General features: G+C 43.1%; 1 protein-coding gene across 3 annotated transcripts in view; it reads left to right on the top strand.

The window, feature by feature from the left end:
- Window positions 1-23792, top strand: part of SLC16A7 (solute carrier family 16 member 7) — a 627896-nt gene that overhangs the window by 7316 nt on the left and 596788 nt on the right. The window contains exon 1 of one of the 3 annotated variants that reach the window (XM_050923832.1): window positions 8979-9036. The exons of the other annotated variants lie outside the window; for them this stretch is intronic. The gene's annotated coding sequence lies outside the window, so the exon portion shown is untranslated. Of the gene's footprint in view, window positions 1-8978; window positions 9037-23792 lie in introns of those variants that run through there. 3 annotated transcript variants of the gene reach the window in all.

Genomic DNA, 23792 nt, shown 5'->3' on the forward strand with positions numbered 1-23792 from the left:
GAATGTAAAGGGGAGAGAAGAGAACAGATTGAGGGAAGACAGGATTGGAGGCGGTGAGAAACTAGCTCTCACAAAAGTGATAGCAGATTAAGATAACACAAGAGAATGGGAGAGTTGTAGATAGAAAGAAAAAAGGATAATAAAAGTGATGGGTGATTTAAAAAAAAGGCTGTTATTAGAGGTATAATTTCAGGAAAAGGCCATATAACATACCCAGAACACACAATATATTATATTTTTAAACATTTTGAAAGCTTGAATCCACAAATACAATTTTTAAAAAAGAGGCAAAAAAGAGGTTTAAAATTATTATTTTCACTCTCACCTCATTTCCAAGGAATCAGCCCTGGTTTTGTACAAACCATATAACTATGCATTTCCTGTGTGTTACTAGTTACTTAGGTTGCCTTGGAATATTACTACACTAGTAAATTATGAGCAGTCATTCTATAATTATGCAATTCTATACTGTATTATAGAATTTATGTACTGTATTTGTAAGTAGTGTCCCAGAGGGGATGAACCCCATCTGTCAAGCTTCAAAGCACAGTTCTGTGCCACTTGAGCTGAAAGACTAACTCTAGAAACTGAACATACAGTACAGTTTAGACACATTACAAATTAGATATCCAAAGACTGGAGTCCAGTCTTGAAGCAGTGCATGTATTTTTATTGTTCCTTTCTTTCTCTGACCCCCCACTGATGGACTACCATTGAATGTTTTCACATAAGTAGTTTTGTGTGTTTTAATGAAATATTTGAATAAGGAGAGGATAGTTGTTGTGTTCTTCTCGTCTTACCTAAAAGGCATTGTAAGCAATCATGGTGGAGTCTAGGGAATGCCACAAAGAGTCAGTGCAGTAGGTCTGCATTCTCTTTTTGCACAGAGCCATGCCCTGTTTGGGTGGTCCGTCCACAGTAGTCCAGAGAGGTTTGGGGCATGAAGAGGCTGGAGTAATCAGATCTACTGGTCACTACCATCCCCCAAATAGGATGCTATTAAAGTACACAGGATACCGTAATAGTGGTGGAATATTTCCAGTAGGTGGAAGGATACTCTTTGGTTCCTGTGGAACATCCCTGTGCAAAGTTAATGTAGTCAGGCTTTGTACATTGAAAAGGATTTGGGCCATGATGTACAAGGTAAGAGAGGTGTTCTGCACATAGGGGGCAGCATGGAGCAAGCATGAAAATGAGAAATAGAGGCTTGGGTGAAGGAAATAAAGAGTGAGTTTGTGCAGACGGGGGTAGCTGAGGTTTCAGAGAGGGTGGTAGCTAAGGGTTGTGTGCAGGCAAGGGGGGTAGCTGAACTTGCAGGGATCGGGTAGCTGGGGCTGTGTGCACACGGGGTGGCTGTGGGTTCAGGGACAAGGGTGGCTAGGGGCTGTTCATGCAGGGGGTAGATCTGGATGCACAAAGGTCATAGCTCAGTGTGTAGGGAGAGGGTTTTAGGGGCTGTATGCTGGCAGGACTCCCCTGCAGTCCCTGTTCCTGAAAGGGTCTGCCAGCCACGGAACCGGTCTCCCCACCCAGGGGGCTCTTATGACTGCCTCTGCGGGAGCAAAGGGGGCTGGGAGCTGAGGAGCAGCTTCAACCTGGAGTGCCAGCAGGAGAGAAAGGAACACTGCTGCTGCCTGCTCCATGGCACCAACCAGAGCAGCAGCTGCCCCGCACTACCCGGCTCTGGCTTCCTGCCTTTGACCTGGCCAGGGGGCAGGGAAAGGAGATGGGGGGGGAGGTGTGGCGCTGCCCCTGGGACTGCCGTGATCTTGTTCTGCAGTTTCGGAGGTGGGAGACAATGCCCTCCATGTCCCCTGCTCTGCCCATGGGCTCAGGGTTTCTGCCCTACCAGGAGCACCAGGGCTTGGGGCTCCAGGATTCAGCCTCGCACCTCCCAGCTTCATCCCTGTGGGGGCTGCCGGGGATCGGGGTTCAGCCCAGGGAGGGGGGTTGGGGATCAAGGTTTCAGCCCGGGCTTCTCAGCTTTAGCCCCACAGGGGCGCTGGCGCTAGGGATCAGGGCTTCATAGAATCATAGAAGATTAGGTTTGGAAGAGACCTAGGAGATCATCTAGTCCAACTTCCTGCTCAAAGCAGGACCAACTACATTATCCCAGCCAGGGCTTTGTCAAGCCAGGCTATAAAAACCTGTAAGGATGGAGATTCCACCACTTCCCTCGGTGAACCCCTGGGGATCAGGGCTTCAGTCCCATGCCTCCCGGTTTCAGCCCTGCGGGGGACGCCAAGCATTAGGGCTTCAGCCACAGGGCCCCACAGCCTCCTTGAAAAGGCTTGTGGACCCCGAGGGAGCCGCAGACCCCCAGTTGAGAACTGCTGATCTGTGGGCTATACTCTGGACTGTGTCACCCAGTAGCAAGAGTCAATGGCTGCCTTAGCTTAGCAGCAGGATTCAGCAGCTGTGTCACCCAGTGGCCAGGGGAAGGGCCTGTTCCACCAAGTTCCAACCCAGGGCTCAAAGAAACAATAATTCAAATTGCACAGCATAGGAGATGGGCATCCCTACCTCTGCTGTCTGTTCTACTTCCTATCCCAGCTTTAGCTCATCTTTTGGTATCACTGGCCTGTCTTGAGGTCCCCTCTGGAGTTCTTTGGGGCCACTGTCTGAATGGTTTCCCTCTTTCTGTGGCAGTTTGGCATCCATGGCTGAAGGGTCTGCAGCAGCTTGATTGTGAGGCCTAGTCCCAGCTCTTGGAAGCCTCAGTGGTTCCTCTGCAGAAGGCTGCAGCACCCACCTTCTCTCCTGTTTAATCAGCCCAGCTTCAGGGCCAGTGCAACTATTTAGGTGACCTAGGCGGTCGCCTAGGGCACTGGGATTTGGGGGGCACCATTTTCTTTGGCAGCGGCCAGATCTTTGGCCGCCCCTGTCTCTGCCAGCATTTAGGCAGAGGGAACTAGGGCAGAGGAGTGTGGGGAGGGGCCGCCTGCAGCAAGTAAGGCGGGGAGGCGGCACCAGGGGAACTCCCTGTCTCAGCTCACCCTTGCCCCGCCTCCTTCCTAGCACGCCGTGGCTGCTTCACTTCTCCCACCTCCCACACTTGCGGTGCCTAAGCTGATTGGCGCCGCAAGCCTGGGAGGTGCAAGAAGTGAAGCAGTGACAGCGTGCTCGGGGTGCTTGTGCTCGGAGCAGGGGTGAGCTGGGGTGGGGTGGGTGCCTCAGGGCAGAGGTTGGGGGCTGGGGAGCTGCCGTGGGGGAGGGGGCACCTCAGGGCGGGGGCGTGCGGGGGGGCTAAAGGTGGAAGTTTCGCCTGGGGCACAAAACATCCTTGCACCAGCCCTGCCCAGCTTGAGCTGAGTTGCTCCATTTTGAACCCTCTCTCCATTGAGAGTGTGCCCAGCAGGACACTTCCTATGTCCAGAGCAACTCTTTAACCCTCACCTCACCAGTATGGGGTTGGTACACTCTGTCACAGGGTCCAAACATGCTTATTGTCTCCTTGCCTCCATAGCAAACACCCTTTCTTTTCTAATATGCAGTCAAGTCCAGTGAACACATTCATGCTCAGAATCGTACTCAAATACAAAATCTGAACTTTGAGCTTGGAAAGATATTTACACACACACACACACACACACACACACACACACACACACACACACACACACACACACACACACACACACACACACACACACACACACACACTTAGTTAAAGTGAAATGAAAGATCTTTGTTATAATGGTGGTGGTAAAAGAATCCAAAAAGGACTGAATAGACTAGAAAAGTTGTGGACACATATCAATAGCCTGAGTGTATGCTACTTTGCAAAAATTACACTGTTTAGAAAATAAGTTAGAAATGTCAAGTTTTATGGCTTCCCTTCTTAGTTGAGGCATTGACTTACATTCAGATAACAACCACACCTTTAACTCTGCCCTAATAGAGTTACAGCTATGTAGTCATCTCAAAATGACTAAGAAAGTACAGTACTGTACAGTTTGTGTTTGTTTAAATTTGGGCTCTAGGGAATCTGGATAACTTTAAGAGAAAAATTCATTGATAGATGAAAAATTGAGAAGACTGAGAGAGAAGTAGAGCTGTAGTGGAGTCATCTGCCATGAAGTCTTGTGGTGATTAGGGCTTCACATTCAGTTGTACAGGAGTCTCTGTTTAACATGGACTTTGTGTGGTGCTGTGCTGTTAAGGCACTGGCTGCATGAGGACAGTTATAGTAGGGGGAGATGAGGCAGCCAGCAGCTCAGGATGGGTGAGATTGTGAGACAAAAGTGAACAGAGGAACGTGGGTGACAGGAGTACCAGTGGCAGAGGCTGAAGCAGAGGTGGGGTTGATTCTGGGGATTTGTGGGGAAATGGTGGTACATTGTTGGTTGGGGGAGCAGAAACATTGGCAGCTGGTTTGGGTACAGTCATGGGGTACCAAGTAATCAATTGCAGGGAGTCATGAGAAATCTCCTTAGAATGTGCACCCACTAATTCCCCTGTCTGTGGGCTTACCCGTCCCATGTGGTTGGCCAGTCTGGCTGGCTGGAGAATGTCAGAGTTATTGTCCAGCTGCTTCCCCATTTTTCCTGTTCCTTTGGGGGCACTGTGCAGATGAAGGAACTCTCTTTGCCTCTTCAGGACCCAGGTGCTGTAATTCTGTCTGGTTTTTTTATGAGCCATAGAAGGTTCTTTATGCTGCTCCTTTGCACCCCCATGGAACACACCACAATGCATAAGTGCCAGGGCACACAACACTGGGAAATATGACATATTGTTTAATTTTCAGACTTGAATTTTCCTCATATGCAACACATTCAAACATGTTGTTGTTGAATGATGTCTCACCCCCTGTCAGATCTTGTTATTTGGTTCTGGCATCTCAGGCTATGTCTACACTACAGACTTACAGTGGCACAGCTGTATTGCTGCAGCTACCCTGCTGTAAGGTCTCCCGTGTAGCTACTGTATGCCAGTGGCTCTCCCACTGGCATAATCAGACCACCCCCAATGAGTGGCGGTAGCATTGTCCATGGGAGAACCTCTCCTACTAACAGAGCACTGTCCATGCCAGCGCATTTGTAGGTGAAATTTGTGTCAATCACACCCCGACCGACAAAAGTTTTGCCAACAAAAGTGCTAGTGTAGACAAAGACTCTGTTGTTATCTAAGCCAACAAATCGTCAGTCCTAAATGTTCAAACTGGTAAAATAATTAATAATGAACATTTTATTGGATGAATGTTGTCTCTTTTTCTGAGAACGAATAAACAAAGGGATTCTTGAATTTGTTGTTAAAAATGTGTCTTCACCTAATAATTGTTGTACTGCGAGTCAGTTGTGAGCAGTTCATTGTGAATAGTCCATGTAAATGCCATTACATAAGGCACTGGTTATTGTTCAAGGGTCTGATCGTTGCCCGCTTAAATGACTTATATAGCAAGCAAACAGTGTGAATTTTGAATTGCATTTACATGTCTAAAATTTTAAATTTGCACTGTTGTTAGTTAACTAGACAAGTCAAAACTGGTAAACACAAAAGAGTACATAAACTTCAATTTTCAAGATTACTTGCATTAGTAAAGCTAGATGGCTACCATATTCATAGAAAGCAGGACCCAGCCTATATACACACTATCTATATACTTTCCATGACGTAGCTAAAATTAGCTGGACAGATATACGTATTGCAGACTTCCTGAGTTGCACATTTTACAAGCATAGCAAAACAAAATCCTGAACACAATGTACTGTGCTGCATGTGATTTTCAAAGGCTCATAACTCGGTCAAATTGAAATCAATTTTCTCTGCAGCACATGAGAATGCTATTCCTATGCCAAATTTCAGCTTTCAAGACCATGCCAATGTGACTGTGGGTTTGTTTCAAAGAAAATCGTAAGAATATGTTCATTGTAGAAAACATTCACTCTCCTCTCACACTAACATGGCTATACTGAGTCTGCTCAAACTTAAAATAAATAAATAAATAAATATATCTTAATTTTCAGGCTTGTTTTCTGTTTTATCAGCCCAAAAGAAAATTGTGAGTGTTCAAAAGCAGGTAGTGAGAACATAAATTATTATACAGCATTAAGTATAGTGGTTGCTGCCACTCCTGCTATCATGTATTATGATGATTAGTGATCTTATTAGTGACACAGCTGGATTGTGACAGAAGGATATGATATGGGAAAATAAGATGAAAGGAAATAATATGTCAGTTATGAGCACCATAGTCTGAAAATTAATAGTTTCTATGAATAAATTGTGAATTGTATGAAACAGGTAGTAGTGAGAAGTGAACCTCATCTGGTTGGGAGGTTCAGCTGGATTTTTGGAAGTCTGAATATTTACTGGAAACTTATTTAAAGATTTCTTGTGATCTCCTGGACACCACCTCCACTTCTTTCTAGAGCGGGGGTTCTCAAACAGGGGGTCAGGACCCCTCACGGGGTCGTGAGGTCATTACATGGGGGGCAGTCACGAGCTGTCAACCGCCACTCCAAACCTCGCTTGCCTCCAGCATTTATAATGGTGTTAAATATATTAAAAAGGGTGTTTAATTTATTAGGGGAGCACACCCAGAGGCTTGCGATGTGAAAAGGGTCGCCAGTAAAAAAGTTTGAGACCCACTGTTCTAGAGTCTCTGTCTGCCTCCCACTAATGACTTCTCTAACTGGCTGTCCCTCTCAGTACCCTCTCTTCCAGTGACTGACCTCCTCCTTCCTAGTCTTGTTTTTGGTGATCTTATCGTGAGGTTGCTCTCTTCCTTCAGAGGAGGCCTGCAGATCTTCCTTCAAGGGTGGTGCCTGCAGCTACTCCCTCGTTTCTCTCCCCCTGCTCCTCCTACCCGCCAGACAAAAAAAAAAAAAAAAAAAAAAGACAGCAAGAAGGAATCCTGCGAAAGGAAGTGTAACCCTCTACTGAAGGCCACAGCAGTAGGGGATTATGTTTGCTGACACAGATATATAAGAAAAAGAACGTACACAGAGATAAACAAAGTTGTTGAACTGTAATAGAGCATCCAGCAGGAACAATAGTCTGTTTCCTATTTCTGACCAAAAAAAAAAAGGAAATAGACTATTGTTCCTGCTGTGTTAGAGTTCAACAACTTGCATTTACCACCCCTCTGTGTTTTGTGTTTACCACCTCTCTGCCCTCTTCCTTATGTACTTATGTCAGCAAACATAATCCCCTCCTGCTGTGGTGTTCAGTAGAGAATTGAACACCCTTCTACCAGGTCCTTTCTATTTCTTTAGTAACTGAGGCTTACCTATCACTATTCCCCTTTATCTTCCAGTACACTTCATCCCTCCTAAAGGAACCTGGTCAGATACAAATTAAACTTTCAGACATCACAGAGATTAATTAAATGATTATATTTTCTCATTATTAAACGAGTCGTAAACAAGAGGGAAAAAAAATTTCTTTATTTAAACAAACTCTTATATTGGGTTTGCACATACTAGTCCCATAACAAATTTCAGTGTTTTAGCAAGATAACTACCAGGCTTAGAAATGCCGATTGTAACTAATTGTTATTTTCACATAGATTTAATTCATAGTGAGAATTGCTTCTTACCCTGTGAACTTTCAAAAAGTGCTCGGTAGAGCAAAATGGGAAGTTTTCTTATAAAATCTGTTTCAGACACTGGCGAAATTCACAAATCAAAGTAGTTGATGGTGTGAAACTTTGGAGGTATTAATATTAGTTGTACAGCGACTATTTAGGACAAGTTAAGGTTTCAATTTATTTCTGTACCTGAGGCTACAGAATTTGTTTTCCATGTCATTTAGACATGCGATGTCAACTCTTTCAGCACTGAGTCATTCTTATTGTATGCTGAGTCAAACTGCACATAGAGGACTGCGGAAAACAATATTTTCACTGATCTTATGACATTAAAAACCATTTAATCTTTTTTTTAATTTTTCTATTCTTCACAGAAAAATTGTGGTATTTTTTTCAATCAAAAAGGAAAATCCTTATGTGCAAAAATAATGAATGCATTTTTACATGGGCCTAAAGGGTGAAAAGTTGTAACTTGTTTTGGATAAATTTTTGCCCTTATGCATTCATTCATTTTGCCACATATCGTCAAAATGATTAGATTTCGCCCTTCTTCAAAAGTGAGAGCTTTTGGAAATAAAATAAAATAAAAAAAAATAAAAACCATGCAGCTCTAAAGCAAAATCTGTAGGATACATGCGGAAAGATATCTTTTTAATTAATGCAGCAGATAATAGTGGTTATTAACACATAGAATGTTCTAATTATTCTACAAAACCTAATGTGAAATTTTAGTATGTCTGTGAATTAATCTGACTACAGAAATCTGTGAAATATAAATCCATATTTATAGTTAATTGCTGGATAATTTTGTGTACATCAGAAAAAATTACATTTTTTGTAACATGGTTGTTGCAATATGAATATCTATTTCATGTTTTCAAGAGTATGCATGTGATATTTACCGCATAGTTAACTTTAGTGTTTGTTTGATCTGTCAACTGAAATAAGTAGTGATAATTTTCACTCATTGTACTTCTTAAGTGACATAAAAGACCCATGAGCTCTGCATGTGGAACTCCTATTAACATTATTAATAGACTGAAAACCCTAGTTCCCCCTAAATGTGGGTGTTCATGTTGGATTCTTGTCTGAATTTTTTCCACATATTTTTAAAACAATTGCTTTTCATGCAACATGAAGATTGATTTTCATAAATTATAAGATACATGGTGACAATCAGAAAAATCCTCTGTAGTAGATGAAGAAGCTTTATGAGAGATCCTGGGTAGACTTGTATCAATATTAGGGAAGAACACCAGTTTTACTGCATAATTTTCCCTCTTATGAAATAGCATCCAGACAGAAGCATCATAACTTCATACATCTGAAGATGTAATTTGAGATGCCTGTTCCTTTGGCTATTGGTTGCTCAAAATAAACAATAAAAACATCAAGTGTGGTCATAAACCAATCAGGACTACAAAGAGTCTTTAAATGCTCAGTCTATCTGAAGTCCCTGTAAGTATCAAGACTAGATTATTAGCTGGGACAGCAGCCTCTTCCAGGTAATGTATCACTTTGTATTTTCTTTTACCTTTGCTTAATGATAAGATAGTTTCAAACTACTAGATAAATCCATGCAAGCCAAGCCAGTGTTATACAGAATATTGTGTAATGTGTGATGCTAAAGTATTATGATTATTTCTTTATATAATGCCACTGTAAAGACAAGTATGAAAACAAGGATCCTGTCCGAAAGAGTTATAACAAAAAATAGCATGGTTGAGTGGTGGCAGTCACACATCTTGTAATTTCCTTGTTCAGACACTTTTCTTTGTATATTTTGTTAATACGTCTGTGAAGAGAAGCTGTTTATCAAAGATGAGTCTTGTGAAGAGGAACTAAAAAAAAAAAGGGGGAAATAGCACTGCAGATATAGGCAGGAAATGGGCTTCAGAATTAGTGGACATATGAAATAAGTTACAGAGGCAGGAGTGAGCTTTTATCTACTGTGGACAAGATGAGAAGGGCCAGTAAAAGGATTTGGAAGTGGTCGAATCAGCAGGCAAGGTAGATGATTTTTGTGAAAGTGTGGGGAAGGGAAGACCAGAATCCAGGATGCCAAAGAAGATCAACTCTGTACATCCTCAAAGTGGGCAATCATTTTAAAGAGACAAGATGGGTGAGGTAATATCTTTTATTGGACCTACACTGGAAACAATCATTTTAATATATTCACTTAAAAGATCTTACTGGGATGGGCTCTTGAGATAAGCGTCTTTATTTTTATAAGGGCTTTGGGGAGACAGCAATAACAACATATCTCTGGCATAAAACAATATAGAACACAGTAAAACAGAAACAACGAGCGAAAGGCAGGACACTGAGCAACATTGAGCAGTTACACATTCAGTTCATTTTGCAATGTTAAAACTTTTTAAAAATAAGGGACTAGAGGTTTCTTCAAAGCAAACAATATGAGAGTCTGTTTTAATGAAATTGTCTCTCGCCACTAGTTTTTGCTCCAGGCATTTTAAAATTAATAGTCTGGTTTTGAGTGAAGCATGTCTAACAGCAGTTTTCAACTTTTTATTCATTACATAAAAAAGTAATTTATTTTTTTTTGCTAATAGCCAATGCACCAGTAATTTTCAAGTAGCTGTTTACACACAATTTAAGGCAAAATGTTGACTGAGTTTTTCATAAAGATAAACTGATGATTGTTAGGGTTGTCTCTGTGAAATACATATTATAACAGTTTAGAGACAGAAAGCCTGATGATGAATCTCCCATTGATTTCCATAGTGCAGGATTAGGACCTAAGAGCCAGCTCCTCAGGTAGTATAACATAGCTCCTTTGAAGTCAACAAAAGTGTGCTGAATTACGCCAGCTGAGGAGCTAGCTGTAAATGTATTAAAATATGAAACTCAAAATATAGGTCACTTCAATGGCTATCAGAACACTATGCAAAAGTAAGACAGTTAATTATAGTGTTGTGAAACTTGCATTACACTTTTTTTAATGATCCTCCTTATTGCTTCTGTACTGAGAATCACTGATTTAATTTAGGATTTTTGAGGGAAGGGGCAGAATGGATAGGAAATAGTTTTTTCTGATATGAGCATCTCTATTCAGACATGCTTACTGGCTGCAGCTACTTGTGCATCCCTCCGGAAAAATGTCACTGGTGGTTTCAAAGTATGGATATTCTCACTAGCCCTGGTCAAATATATCACATTTTGAACTTTTTTTAATGAAAAAAACACAATATTTTTGAGAGCGGGAGGGGAAAATTGCAGGAAAACCTCCTTGTTTTTTGACCAGCACTAGTTCTCACCAATGGTCTAGACCACAATATCGTTCATACTTTGGGATGGAGTTATGTGCCTTTCCACACTGAGGATAGGCAACACCATACCCACAGGCCTGGGGGAAGACAGCAAAAAGATGAGTCATGTTGGAGATGACCAAAACTCCCTGCAAAATCTACATTGAGGAGTGATTCTGAGACATCAACAGTTTTTCAAGGTGCTGAAACCTTAATAAAGTCTATGGCTGACTAGTATTCCTCTTGTTTTAACTGATCTCATGCAAAGCTACTTCTGGAGTGCCACACTGAGTTTCCAGGATACCTTCCTGTCCCATCAAACAGCTAGGATGTGGAAGAAGTGAAGAATGAGAGAAAAAAACATTTCCATCTCCCTCTTAAATGCCAGGGACAAAAGAAACACCATGCCCAATCCACTTAGCAGAAAGCACAGGGAAGGAAAACGGGAGAAGGAGGAGAGAGTGTACTAGGGAGTTACAGAGATTATAAAATAATAATAGTGTGATGTTTATACATTGTTTTATAACATTTATCTTGAGATTTTCCATTAGTATATGGTGACACATAGTAACATCGCTGACAACGCCAACCACACTCACACTGTTTTTTTTTGTTTGTTTTTTTATAATCACAGACAGAATCAGGCGTAAAGTAAGTAGGAGAATATGCCCCTTCCTTAAAAAAAAAAAGAGCAGGGAGAGAGAGAGAGAGAGAATTGCAGGGGCACTTAGAAGCTGGGTTAATTACAGCACTAGAGAGAGAAGTTGGTTGATATAAAATATCTATTATTGGACTAACTTCTGTTGGTGAGAGACACAAGCTTTTGAGCTACACAGAGCTCTTCCTCAGGATAGGAAAGGAACATCACAGCATCACAGCAAAATGCAAGGTGGAAGTAGTTAGCACATATTCTAAGAGACAATTCAAGGAAGAGTGGCCCATTAAGGCCTCTGCACAGGATAAAAAAAAGGACTGCAGACTCAGGCCTTTTATTAAAAAAAAAAAAAGATGTTATCTACTATGAATATATCATGTCCATCAATGTAGTACTTGACTACTGTAACTAGGGGTATGGCTACACTTGAAATTTCAAAGTGCTGCCGCAGCAGCGCTTTGAAGTGTGAGTGTAGTCAGAGCACCAGCGCTGGGAGAGAGCTCTCCCAGTGCTGCACGTAAACCACATCCCTTACGGGCGTAGCTTGCAGCGCTGATTACACTGAGGCTTTACAGTACTGTATCTTGCAGCGCTCAGGGGGGTATTTTTTCACACCCCTGAGCGCGAAAGTTGCAGCGCTGTAAAGTGCCAGTGTAGCCATGGCCTAGGACTCTACCAAAATCATGGTCCATTTTGGTCAATTTCAACTCATAGGATTTTAAAAATAGTAAATTTAATGGTTTCAGATGTTTACATCTGAAGTTTCATGGTGGTGTAACCATACCCAGACCCAAAAGAAGGAGCGAGGGGTCACAAAGCTATTGCACGGGGGTCACAGGGTTGCCACCTTTACTTCTGTCCTGCTGCTGGTGGGAGTTCTGCCTTCAGAGCTGAATTGAGCTGGGCTCTGAAGGCAGCGCAGCCATGGAGTTTCTTGCAGCTAGTGTTGGTTCCCAGAGGTGGGTCTGACCTGGCCAGAGGAGTGGCCCCTGCAGGGGAAGAGGAAGTCCTGTCCTTCCCCAACCAGGCCAGAATTAGAAACTGGAGCCCAGCACACAGTAGGAGCCCCCGGCAGGGGTGCCCTGAACAGCACAGGGGAGATCAGACTCTCTTCCCCTACAATAGCCAGATATTACGAGAGAGATCAGATTTCACAGCTGTGAATTTGGCAGGGCCCTAACTATAACCTCTTCCCCTAATGGATCTATGACTTTGTGTCCATGGGCAAGTGAAAGACATAACTTTTGTCATTCAGAGGTTAAAAACAAACACATGCTCCCAAAAGACAAAAGTTTTGTTCACAACAAGCGCTGGTGTGAACAGCGCTTTGTCGTTAGGAGTGCTCTCCTGCTGACAACGCTAATGCCACTCATTGGGGGTAGAAGTTTTTTGTCAGTGCCACCAAACAGCATCTACACTGTGTGCCTTTTAGTAGCACAGCTGTAGTGGCACAGCCGTGTCACTAAAAGCTGCATAGTGTAGATATAGCCTATGCCAGGGTTTACACTGCAGGATGCCAGCATAAACTACTGTGAAGTTAGCCAAGGGTGTGAACATGCAAAATGTAATTATGAAGTTAAAAGAGGATTGATAGGTCCTCAAAGGAAACCCTCACATTCAAAAGATGAGCCTAGGAACTTAAATTCTTTACTCTGCTAGAAACAATCATGGACCGAACAGAGAGAACACTTCAGTCTCCCTGGACACTCAATAACAGACTTAAAAGCGGCAATTCTTCAACAAAAGAACTTCAAAAACTGATTTCAATCAGAAACTGCAGATCTGGAATTAATTTGAAGACTGGACACCATCAAATCAGGCCTGAATAAAGACTGGAAGTGGATGGGTCACTACAAAAAGTAATTTTCCTTCTGCTGAAACTCACACTTTCTTGTCAACTGCTGGAAATGGCTGATGTCCACCTCGATTGCATTGGCTTTGTTAGCACTACAAAAATAATTTTCCCTGTCTTGATATTCACCCCTTCTTGTCAACTGTTGAGAATAGGCCACTTCCACCTTAATCGAATTGGCCTCGTTAGCACTAAGATGACCAGATAGCAAGTGTAAAAATCAGGACACTTTTTTTTTTCAGGGTAGAGGAGGGGAATCATAGAATATCAGGGTTGGAAGGGACCTCAGGAGATCATCTAATCCAACCCCCTGCTCAAAGCAGGACAAATCCCCAGACAGTTTTTTTTTTTTTTGTTTAAACCCCATTTCCCTAGATGGCCCCCTGGGTTTAACAGGCTAATGCTCAAACCACTGAGCTATCCCTCCCCTATATAAGACAAAGCCTTTAATATTGGGACTTAGGTCATCCTAAGCCCAGGGCTCCCTAACACAGCTCAGCTGACTCAAGTCCCACTAACCCTGCACTTAAACTGTGGTGCAGACTCACCCAAAGTGGCCAATGACTCTCCTGCCTGGCTTTATAACCACCCCCACTCCTGCTGGGAGAGATAGTTGGGGGCGGCACATGGGAAATTGCCCCACATCGAGGCACCACTCTGTGCCGCAAACCCCTTGATGCCCTCCCCGCCTCTGGCCACTGCAGGCTGCAATCCCCAGCCAAATGCCTTCGTTGGGTCATGGCTGTTGGCGGGCAGTGGCCCGCAGGGCTGCCATGTGGGAGTGGCGTGGTGGGGGCCGGGGAGCTATTTACCTCGCTGGTGCGTGCGCAGCGCCCAGCACTGAACGGATCCCACCTACCTCAGGGAGCTGTGTGCACGGTGAGTGGGGAGCTGAGCTATGCGGTCTGCTGGGCAGGGTGGTGCCAGGGCCCCCTCCAGCCACCTGGAGCCAGGTGGCGGCAGTTCCACCAGTGGTGCTGTGCCGCTACTTCAAGGCAGGCTTCTCCCCCAGCTCACAGCCGTGCTGGCTTGCTGCGCTTCCTGGGATGGCAGGAGCCTGGGGCGGTGCTCTCCGGTGCTCTGTGCTGCACATGGGGCCCCGATCCTAAGAGACAGAGGGACCTGCTGGGGGGCAAGGTGGGGAGCCCCAGCAGTGCTTACCTGTGGTGGCTCCTGGGAAGCATCCAGCAGGTCTCTCTGGCTTCTAGGGTTGGGTCTGGTCGGGGGGAGGCAGAGGTGCCTGCAAGCCCCACCCCTGCAGCATTGCCGGTGCCTGCAAGCCCCACCCCTGCAGCACTGATTGGGCAGGAGGGAGACAGTGCAGCATGCAGAGACCCTCTCCACCTTTGTGCCTAGGGGCCACCAGCACTGCAGGCTCCTGCTGGCAGGCAGGCAGGCATGCCGCTGGGAGCTGCCCCAGGAAGCGCTGCCACGCCAGCCCCTTGACTTTGGCGGTGATGGTGAACAGTCCCAGATATCGGGACAAAGGGCGTCCCGGCCAATGTGTGGTTGGGACACGGGACAAATGTGTTAAAATCAGGACTGTCCCGATAATATTGGGACGTCTGGTCACCCTATGTTAGCACTGTCCTCCCACCTGGTAAGGCAACTCCCATCTTTTCATATGCTGTAATATTTATACTGCTTACTGTATTTTTCACATCCGTGCATCTGATGAAGTGGGTTTTAGCTCATGAAAGCTTATGCCCAAATAAATTTGTTAGTCTCTAAGGTGCCACAAGGATTCCTCATTGTTTTTGCTGATAAAGACTAACATGGCTACAACTCTGAAACCTGAACAGAAAGACTGAATTTATTGCTTATTACAACTCTCTGTAACCCACTAACCTCCCCCTCCTTGTTCTATGACTGCAAAGGTGTTAATGGGCCATTCTACCTTCATGGTCCCTTACAATATGTGCTAACTACTTATGCTAAACAATCTGTTCCACCTTGCATTTTGTTGTGAATCTGGGAGTACCTTTCCCAGACCTGAAGAGCAATGGGGTGTGGCTAGACAATTTGTGTGTCTCCAACAGGAGCTGGTCCAAAAAAAGATGTTACCTGTCTCACCTGGTCTCTATAATATACTGGGACTGACATGGCTACAAGTTTACTGCAAAATTACAGCACTATTCAGTCGCAGCTTGGTTTTTTTGGGTTTTTTTGCACAGCTCCAAAGTGACTGACAATATTGCAACTTAAAACTCAGTAGTATTTTCTGTTCAATCCACTTTTGTAATCCCCTTTTAACTTCATAATTATATTTGGCATACAGTACTCAAATACTACATTGATTGGCATGGTATCGATCAGGGTTTCTCAACCAGGAGTTGCCACTTGTGTAGGGAAAGCCCCTGGCGGGCCGGTGTGTTTACCTGCCCTGTCTGCAGGTCCGGCTGATTGCGGCTCCCACTGGCTACAAATCGATGCTCCGGGCCAATGGGAGCTGCTGGAAGTGGCGGCCAGTAAGTCTCTCAGCCTGTGCCACTTCCAGCAGGTCCCATTGGCCCGGAGCAGCGATCCACAGCCAGTGGAAGCTATGATCAGCCAGACCTGCAGATGGGGCAGGTAAATACACCGGCCCAGCCCACCAGGGGCTTTCCCTACACAAGCAGTGATCTGTATTTGAGAAACCCTGGTATAGATAACTATATTCATAGTAACAGGAGTACTTGTGGCACCTTAGAGACTAACAAATTTATTTGAGCATAAGCTTTCATGGGCTACAGCCCACTTAATCAGATGCATAGAATGGACCATATAGTAAGAAGATATATATACATACAGAGATCATGAAAAGGTGGAAGTTGCCATATCAACTCTAAGAGGCTAATTAATTAAGATTATCAGGAGGAGAAAAAAAAGTGATAATCAAGATGGCTCATTCCAAACAGTTGACAAGAAGGTGTTGAAGATACTTAACATGGGGAAATAGATTCAATTTGTGTAATGACCCAGCCACTCCTAGTCTCTAGTCAAGCCCAAGTTAATGGTATCTAGTTTGCAAATTAATTCTAGTTCAGCAGTTTCTTGTTGGAGTCTGTTTTTGAAGCTTTTCTGTTGCAAAATTGCCACCTTTAAGTCTGTTACCAAGTAACCAGAGAGGTTGAAGTGTTCTCCTACTGGTTTTTGAACGTTATGATTCCTGATGTCAGATTTGTGTCCATTTATTCTTTTGTGTAGAGACTGTCTGGTTTGGCCAATGTACATGGCAGAGGGGCATTGCTGGCACATGATGGCATATATCACATTGGTAGATGTGCAGGTGAACGATCCCCTGATGGCGTGGCTGATGTGATTAGGTCTTATGATGGTGTCACTTGAATATGTTTGTTTTAAATATAGGGTCTGACTCTTCCAGTCCTTTTCAGGTAAAATTACTATTGAAGTCAGAGTTTGTCTGATGACTTGTCTACACTTGCAATGCTGCAGTGGTGCAGCTGTGATGCTTAGCATTTAGTGAAGACACTATGTTGATGGAAAGTTTCTTCCATTAGCACAAGTTCTCCACCTTTCTGAGAGACAGTAGCTATGTGACGGGAAAAGCCCTCCATTGACATAGCAGTGTCTATACTGAGAATTCAGTTGTTATAACTGCATCACTCAGGGGTGTGGATTTTCCTTTGAGTGATGTACTTATAGCAACATAAGTTTGTAGTATGGACCAGGGCTGAGTAAGGACCCAGGACTGGGCTCAAACACTTTAATGAGAACTAGGGGATACGGAAAAGTTTAATTTGCTTGTTTCTCTGTGCTTGGACAATCAAAATGAATTGGTCAGTTTCATTTTTATTTAGAGACATTTTCAAAATCAGTGTTACTTTTTGGTTCTCATGTATTATTTAATTTAATTAGGTGTATTAAAAGCAGCAATCAAAATTCCAAGTTTCTGTGCAAAAAATAAAATAAATATTAGGGCTGGTAAAAAGTTAAAGAGAGATGAGGGATGTAATTAATAAGGTTACAGACCTGTTTTTTTGTTTGCTTGTTTTCCCCTCTTGACTTTCCCCACTGGAAAATATTGTAAAAAGTAAAATTAAGGAAAAGACACTTTTGCATCGTTTTAATTTTTTTCCACTGCAAAAGTGTGAAAAAAGTAAAACCCAACTTAAAAAAAATTATAGCCTTTTCCCTCACTTTTCCAGTGGAAAATCGGAGGAAGGAATAATGGTGAGAGGGGAAAAAAACCCTAAAAATTCAAAATGATTTTTTTTTCAAAATATTTCGTTTAGAAAAACTTTGTTTAGATTTACTTTCAAAAATGGAGGGAAATTTTCAAAGGAAATGAGAACTTTTTTTTTTCAAAATATCTTGTAAAAAAATTGACCAGCTGTAACTAATATCAAGACAAAAGATTTTTCTGCTGAAAGGCATTTCACAATATAGCCCATTAATATCACAAACTGCCAACTTGACAATTAAGAACCCAGCAAAAATTAACAGCCTGCAACTAGCCGCCCCAACATGTGTCAAGCCACCCTGAGAAAGCCCAAGAGAATGGAGGCCCCTTATAACAGGCTGTGGAGTGAACAAATGAGAGCTCTGTCAGATCACATAAGCTTTATACAATTTTTTTTTACAAAGTTGGTGGCAAATAGTTTATTTTAAAACATTTCCATTATGGAAGAAAGTGCCAGGCATCATTTCTCCTAGTTTTTTGGTTTTGTAAAAGTCCATTTTCAAATACATCTCTACCCCGATATAACGCACCCCGATATAACACAAATTCGGATATAACGTGGTAAAGCAGTGCTGGGGGAGCGGGAGCGGGGTAAGTCTGCACACTCCAGTGGATCAAAGCAAGTTTGATATAATGCCGTTTCACCTATAACATGGTAAGATTTTTTGGCTCCCAAGGACAGCATTATATTGGGTAGAAGTGTAGTAAATTGTGGGTCAGATTTGACCAGACAGCATCCCTTTAATTAGGGAGATCCAGTGCAAATAGTTTTTTGGAGGCCCCATGAGTGGGGTGGGAAGGTTGAGAGCACAAAGAATGCAAGGTCAGGCCTACACTGGCACCCAATAGTTTCTATGTGGGTAAGCATTTGTCAATATTTTCATTAAAAATTTAGTGGGATGCTTAACAGCAACAGGAGTTTTGGGTGCAGAAGTACAGGACTGAGGCCATAACATGGACAGGGATGGTTAGTTGTTTATGAAAAGTATGTCCTATATCTTTTAGGCAACAAACTAGCCACTATGGCATGAAATTCTTGCATGTGGATAACAGACACACAATAAGAGCTTGTTTACTATACATTTATGCCTTTCAACACTATTAAGAGCAATGGATTAGGAATAAAACAAAGAGCATGCTATACATCTATGAAACAGAAACCCTGTTAATGTAACTATTCCTTTAATTAAAAATGGAAAGTGTGACAAAGTTCCTCTTCTGCTTTGGTGGGTCCTGCACTTATAGGCAGATTTGCTTGCTTCAGAGATTCATGGCAGCCCTCAGTTTGGCCACTTTTGCTAGTGGCTCAAACCTGCTGTCCACTCAGCTAACCTCATCACTGGCCAGCATGGGGGAAACGGAGAACAATCCCCACAGTCTTTGTGTCGCACATAGTGGGTCGGGGACAGGCCAGATCCCTTTCCAATTTACACCTTCTCTTTTGGTGTTTCTCACAGACCAGGTCAACTCCTCCTGTGTCCGATTAGGAGTTGGGATGAGGGGAACCCGGGCCCAGCCTCTACATCAGGTTCCAGCCCAGGGCCCTGTGGATAGCAGCTGTCTACAATGTTCCCTGTATCAGCTACAACTCCCTAGGCTACTTCCCCATGGCCTTCCCCAGCACCTTCTTTATCCTCACTGCAGGATCTTCCTCTTGAAGCTTGATCACGCTTGAACGCTTCACTCCTCCAGCTGCACATCTTCTCACTCCCTGTTCCTTTTACTTACTTTTATTTTATATATACATATACATACACAACTAACTGATGGGGGAGGTCATTCTTAAACCAGGTGTCCTGATTAGCCTGCCTGCCATAATTGATTCTAGAAAGTTCTTAATTGGCTCCAGGTGTCTTGTTTAGCTTGCCTGTCTTAATTGGTTCCAGCAGGTTCCTGATTGCTCTAGGGCAGCCCCTGCTCTGGTCACTCAGGGAACAGAAAATTGTTCATTCAGAGGCCAATATACTTGCCTTCTACCAGACTCCTGTACCCCACTGGTCTGGGTCTGTCACAAAAGGCATATATTTCAGTTATAGTGGAAATACTATTTATTGCCAATTTCTCCTAATAATAAACCTTTAAATTTGAAATAGCTTTGCCTTTTCAGAAGTCAGTTGATGGTGAAAGCCACTGTGACAGAAATGTAGACTAATAAAGAGCAATACCCTCAGTGGTATTGTAATGGAGTCCTTTTTGCATTTTATCATGTGATTATAAATGCAAAGTACTTTCTCCTTCAAGGGCAAGAAGTTTGAGAGAAGCTATCAGCAGCTGTATCAGGTTCTGTTCATAAAACCATGAAACATTATGGTGTACTGTCAACAGGCATTCCTTCCCCTACTACTAAAACAGAAAGGCATTTCAAGAACTGGCTAGTTAATTTCCTGCACAAACTGATCTAAACTATAGGCAACAGCGCTATTTAAGGAACAGGTAATCTACTTATGAAGCATTTATAACTCTAGGACTAGTTTGTAGCTTAAAGCCAGGGGCCAGGCCCACTGGATGGGCTGCATCGACTTAGAATTCCTCCTGAGCAGCCTGTGCTGCTGCAGCAGTTCTTTCATCCTGAGAGAGGGAACAGCATATGTTTCCTTCTGTCACTAGCCAGCTGTACCACTGCCTTGCTTCTTTTGGGGAAACAGGCATTGCTTGTGTCAAACACAGGGTTCACCAGCCACAATGTGGCTGGTCTGTACACAGTAGAACAAAGGGAGGATGCAATCTTCAACCCAGTCATATTACACCCCTAGAGTCCCAGCTGATAAGGTGCTGAGCAGTCTGGCTGTGATCCAGCAAAGCACTTAAACACATGCTGAAGATCAGGAGGACACTATACTGAGCCGTTATTATATCGAGAAGCATTGAGTCACTGAAGAACTTTGCTCCCAGCCTGATTGCCCATAGCTAGCTCATTTTTATTCAGTGTAGGTAATAATGGGGTGGATTTTTTTAAAAATAATATTTCTTATCTGACCACTTCTTATTTTTTATCTTTTTATCTATTAACTATCATTTTACAATATACAGCTTATAGAAATATTTTACATTTGATTAAGTTTACAGTTGTCTTAAGTCAAGGAAATATGTATTACCTAATCTTTCATATTTGGGAATAATAAATAATTTCTCTTTCATTAGCTAGTTAATTTTGTATCATATTAAAAATAAAACGTTGAGGACCTCTGACACAGGTGCAAGAGTATGAAGGGTCATTGTGACCGAAGAACCTCTTAATGCCAACTGACAAAGGGGTGTAGAGTGGCTCCAAAAATCTCCTGATTTTGGTATGTGCCTTCTGATTCACCGTGAGGTCTTAAATAAAAGCTGGTGTCACACTGGTCATCAACATCATTGTAAAATGTATGTACAAATACTGTGAAAGGAGACAAATTAGAGGATTGGGCCAAAAGAAATCTGATGCAGTTCAACAAGGACAAGTGCAGAGTCCTTCACTTAGGACAGAAGAATCCCATGCACTGCTACAGACTAGGGACGGAGCGGCTAGGCAGCAGTTCTGCAGAAAAGGAGCTAGGGGTTACAGTGGACGAGAAGCTGGATATGAGGCAACAGTGTGCCCTTGTTGCTAAGAAGGTTAACAGCATTTTGGGCTCTATAAAGAGGAGCATTGCCAGCAGATCAAGGGATGTGATCATTCCCCTCTATTCAGCATTGAGGAGGGCTCATTTGGAGTACTGCGTCCAGTTTTGGGCCCCACCCTACAAGAAGGATGTGGAAAAATTGGAATGAGTCCAGCGGAGGGCAACAAAAATGATTAGAGGGCTGGAGCACATGACTTATGAGGCGAGGTTGAGGGAACTGGAATTATTTAGTCTTCAGAAGAGAAGTATGAGGGGGCATTTGATAGCTGCTTTCAACTACCTGAAAGAGAATTCAAAGAGGATGGATCTAGACTGTTCTCAGTGGTAGCAGATGACAGAACAAGGAGTAACAGTCTCAAGTTGCAGTGGGGGAAGTTTAGGTTGGATATTGGGAAAAACTTTTTCACTAGGAGATTGGTGAAGTATTGGAATGGGTTACCTAGGCAGATGGTGGAATCTCCTTCCTTAGAGGTTTTTAAGGTCAGGCTTCACAAAGCCCTGGCTGGGATGATTTAGTTGGGGATTGGTCTGGCTTTGAGCAGGGGGCTGGAGTAGATGACTTCCTGAGGTCTCTTCCAACCCTGATATTCTATGATTTTATGATTACGTATGTACACTGAAAATATGGTCTTAAAGTCTGTAGGTATTGATCACCACCAAAGGTGAAAAACAGGACTTCTGTCATACAAGGGTGATTCATTCATCTACCTGTTGACGTGTAAATAGAGTATTGTCTCATTTACAATGGGATTCCTATGAACAGTCTAAACTGAATGTAAATGAAGGATTGTGGGGACTTCAGAAAGATCTAACAGGAAGAGAAGAAGGGAAGGGAATGTTGTTTGGTAGGAGCACTTCAAAGGTTTGTTTGACTATAGTTGAGGGAGGTCAAAGAAGACACTAAGGCACCCTTAACTGAGGAAGCAAAAGAACAGCAAGTTTGCATCATGAAAAAGGGGTCTGAGCCAGGCTTGGCTAAAAACAGTGAAGAGAACTTTGGTGAGAGAGAACTTCTTTTGACAAGAGAGTAACTTGTCAGTTAAGTTTACTCTCTAGAAAATGTATCATGATTTTGATTTACATGTAACCATTTATTTCCAATAGTCTTATTCAGTCTAACTTGAATCTTGAAATTTTTGATAATAAACTTATTCTTGTTTTCACCATAAATATTTCTTAATGCTGTAGTGTTAAGCAAGGTGGTGGTCCTGAACTGAATCTTTCAAGCTGGTATGTACTATTCCTTTGGAAACAGCAGATGTGGTAATTCATAGACTCATGGACTTTAAGGTCAGAAGGTATCATCGTGATTATCTAGTCTGACCTCCTGCACATTGCAGACCACAGAACCCCACCCACACATTCCTTAAATAGACCTCTAATCTCTGGCAGAGTTACTGAAGTTCTCAAAGTTCTCAAAGACTTCAAGTTACAGAGAATTCATAATTTACACTAGTTTAAACCTGCAAGTGACCTGTGTCCCATGCTGCAGAGGAAGGTGAAAGCCCCCCAGAGTCTCTGCCAATCTGACCTGGGGGAAAATTCCTTCCTGACCCCAAATATGGCGATCAGTTAAATCCTGAACATGTGAACAAGACCCACCAGGCAGATACCTGGGAAAGAATTCTCTGTAGTAACTCAGAGCCCTCCCCATCTAGTGTCCCATTTCCAGCCGTTGGGGATTTTTGCTCCTGACAGTCACCGATGGGCCACATGTCATCCTAGGCAGTCCCATCATACCATCCCCTCCATAAACTTATCAAGCTTAGTCTTGAAGCCAGTTAGGTTTTTTGTCCCCACTGCTCCTCTTAGAAGGCTGTTCCAGAACTTCACTCCTCTGATGGTTAGAAACCTTCTGCTAATTTGGTGGCTAAATTCATTGATAGCCACTTTGTATCCATTTGTTCTTGTGTTCACATTGGTGCTTAAGTTAAATAATTCCTCTTCCTCCCTGGTATTTATCCCTCTGATGTATTTATAGAGAGCAGTCATATTTCCCCTTAGCCTTCTTTTAGTTAGGCTTAACAAGCCAAGCTCATAAGGAAGGTTTTCTGTTCCTTGGATCATCCTAGTAGCCCTTCTCTGCACCTGTTCCAGTTTGAATTCATCTTTCTTAAATGTATGATACCAGAACTGCACAGAGTATTTCAGATGAGGTCTCACCAGAGCCTTGTATAACAGTACTAACACTTCCCTGTCTCTACCTGAAATAATTCGCCTGATGCAACCTAGGAATGCATTAACCTTTTTCATGGTTGCATCACATTGATGTCTCAGTCATTCAGTGAGTGTTCAGTGGATAAGGGGCTGGACATGGCAGGGATGCTTGGAGGACTCAGGTGATGGCATGTGCCTATTGCTATCTGTACAGAGAGAGCAAGGCCTGGAAGGCAGTGCTTGTGTTGCCAGAGGCTGGTGTAATCAGGGAGCTGATCCACAGCAGGCACAGACAAGGCTGCTTCACACTAAGGGGTTGTGGGGAGATATCTGACAGCCCTGAGTCCCCATGGGGAGCGTCATAGCAATACTATATCTTTCTACAGATAAACCTATTGAAGATGAATAGAAAGCCCAGAAACTGTCTACTCCCTCAGGGGCAAAGCTTTGAGGATTAAGGAGAAGGCATGGGCTGTGGCGTTCAGGTTCCAGCTGTATGAAAACAAGGGGGTGCAAATATGGAGCAAAAGTATGTGTTGCACA

This window comes from Gopherus flavomarginatus, chromosome 1 (assembly GCF_025201925.1).
Source record: "Gopherus flavomarginatus isolate rGopFla2 chromosome 1, rGopFla2.mat.asm, whole genome shotgun sequence".
Classification (NCBI taxonomy): domain Eukaryota; kingdom Metazoa; phylum Chordata; order Testudines; family Testudinidae; genus Gopherus; species Gopherus flavomarginatus.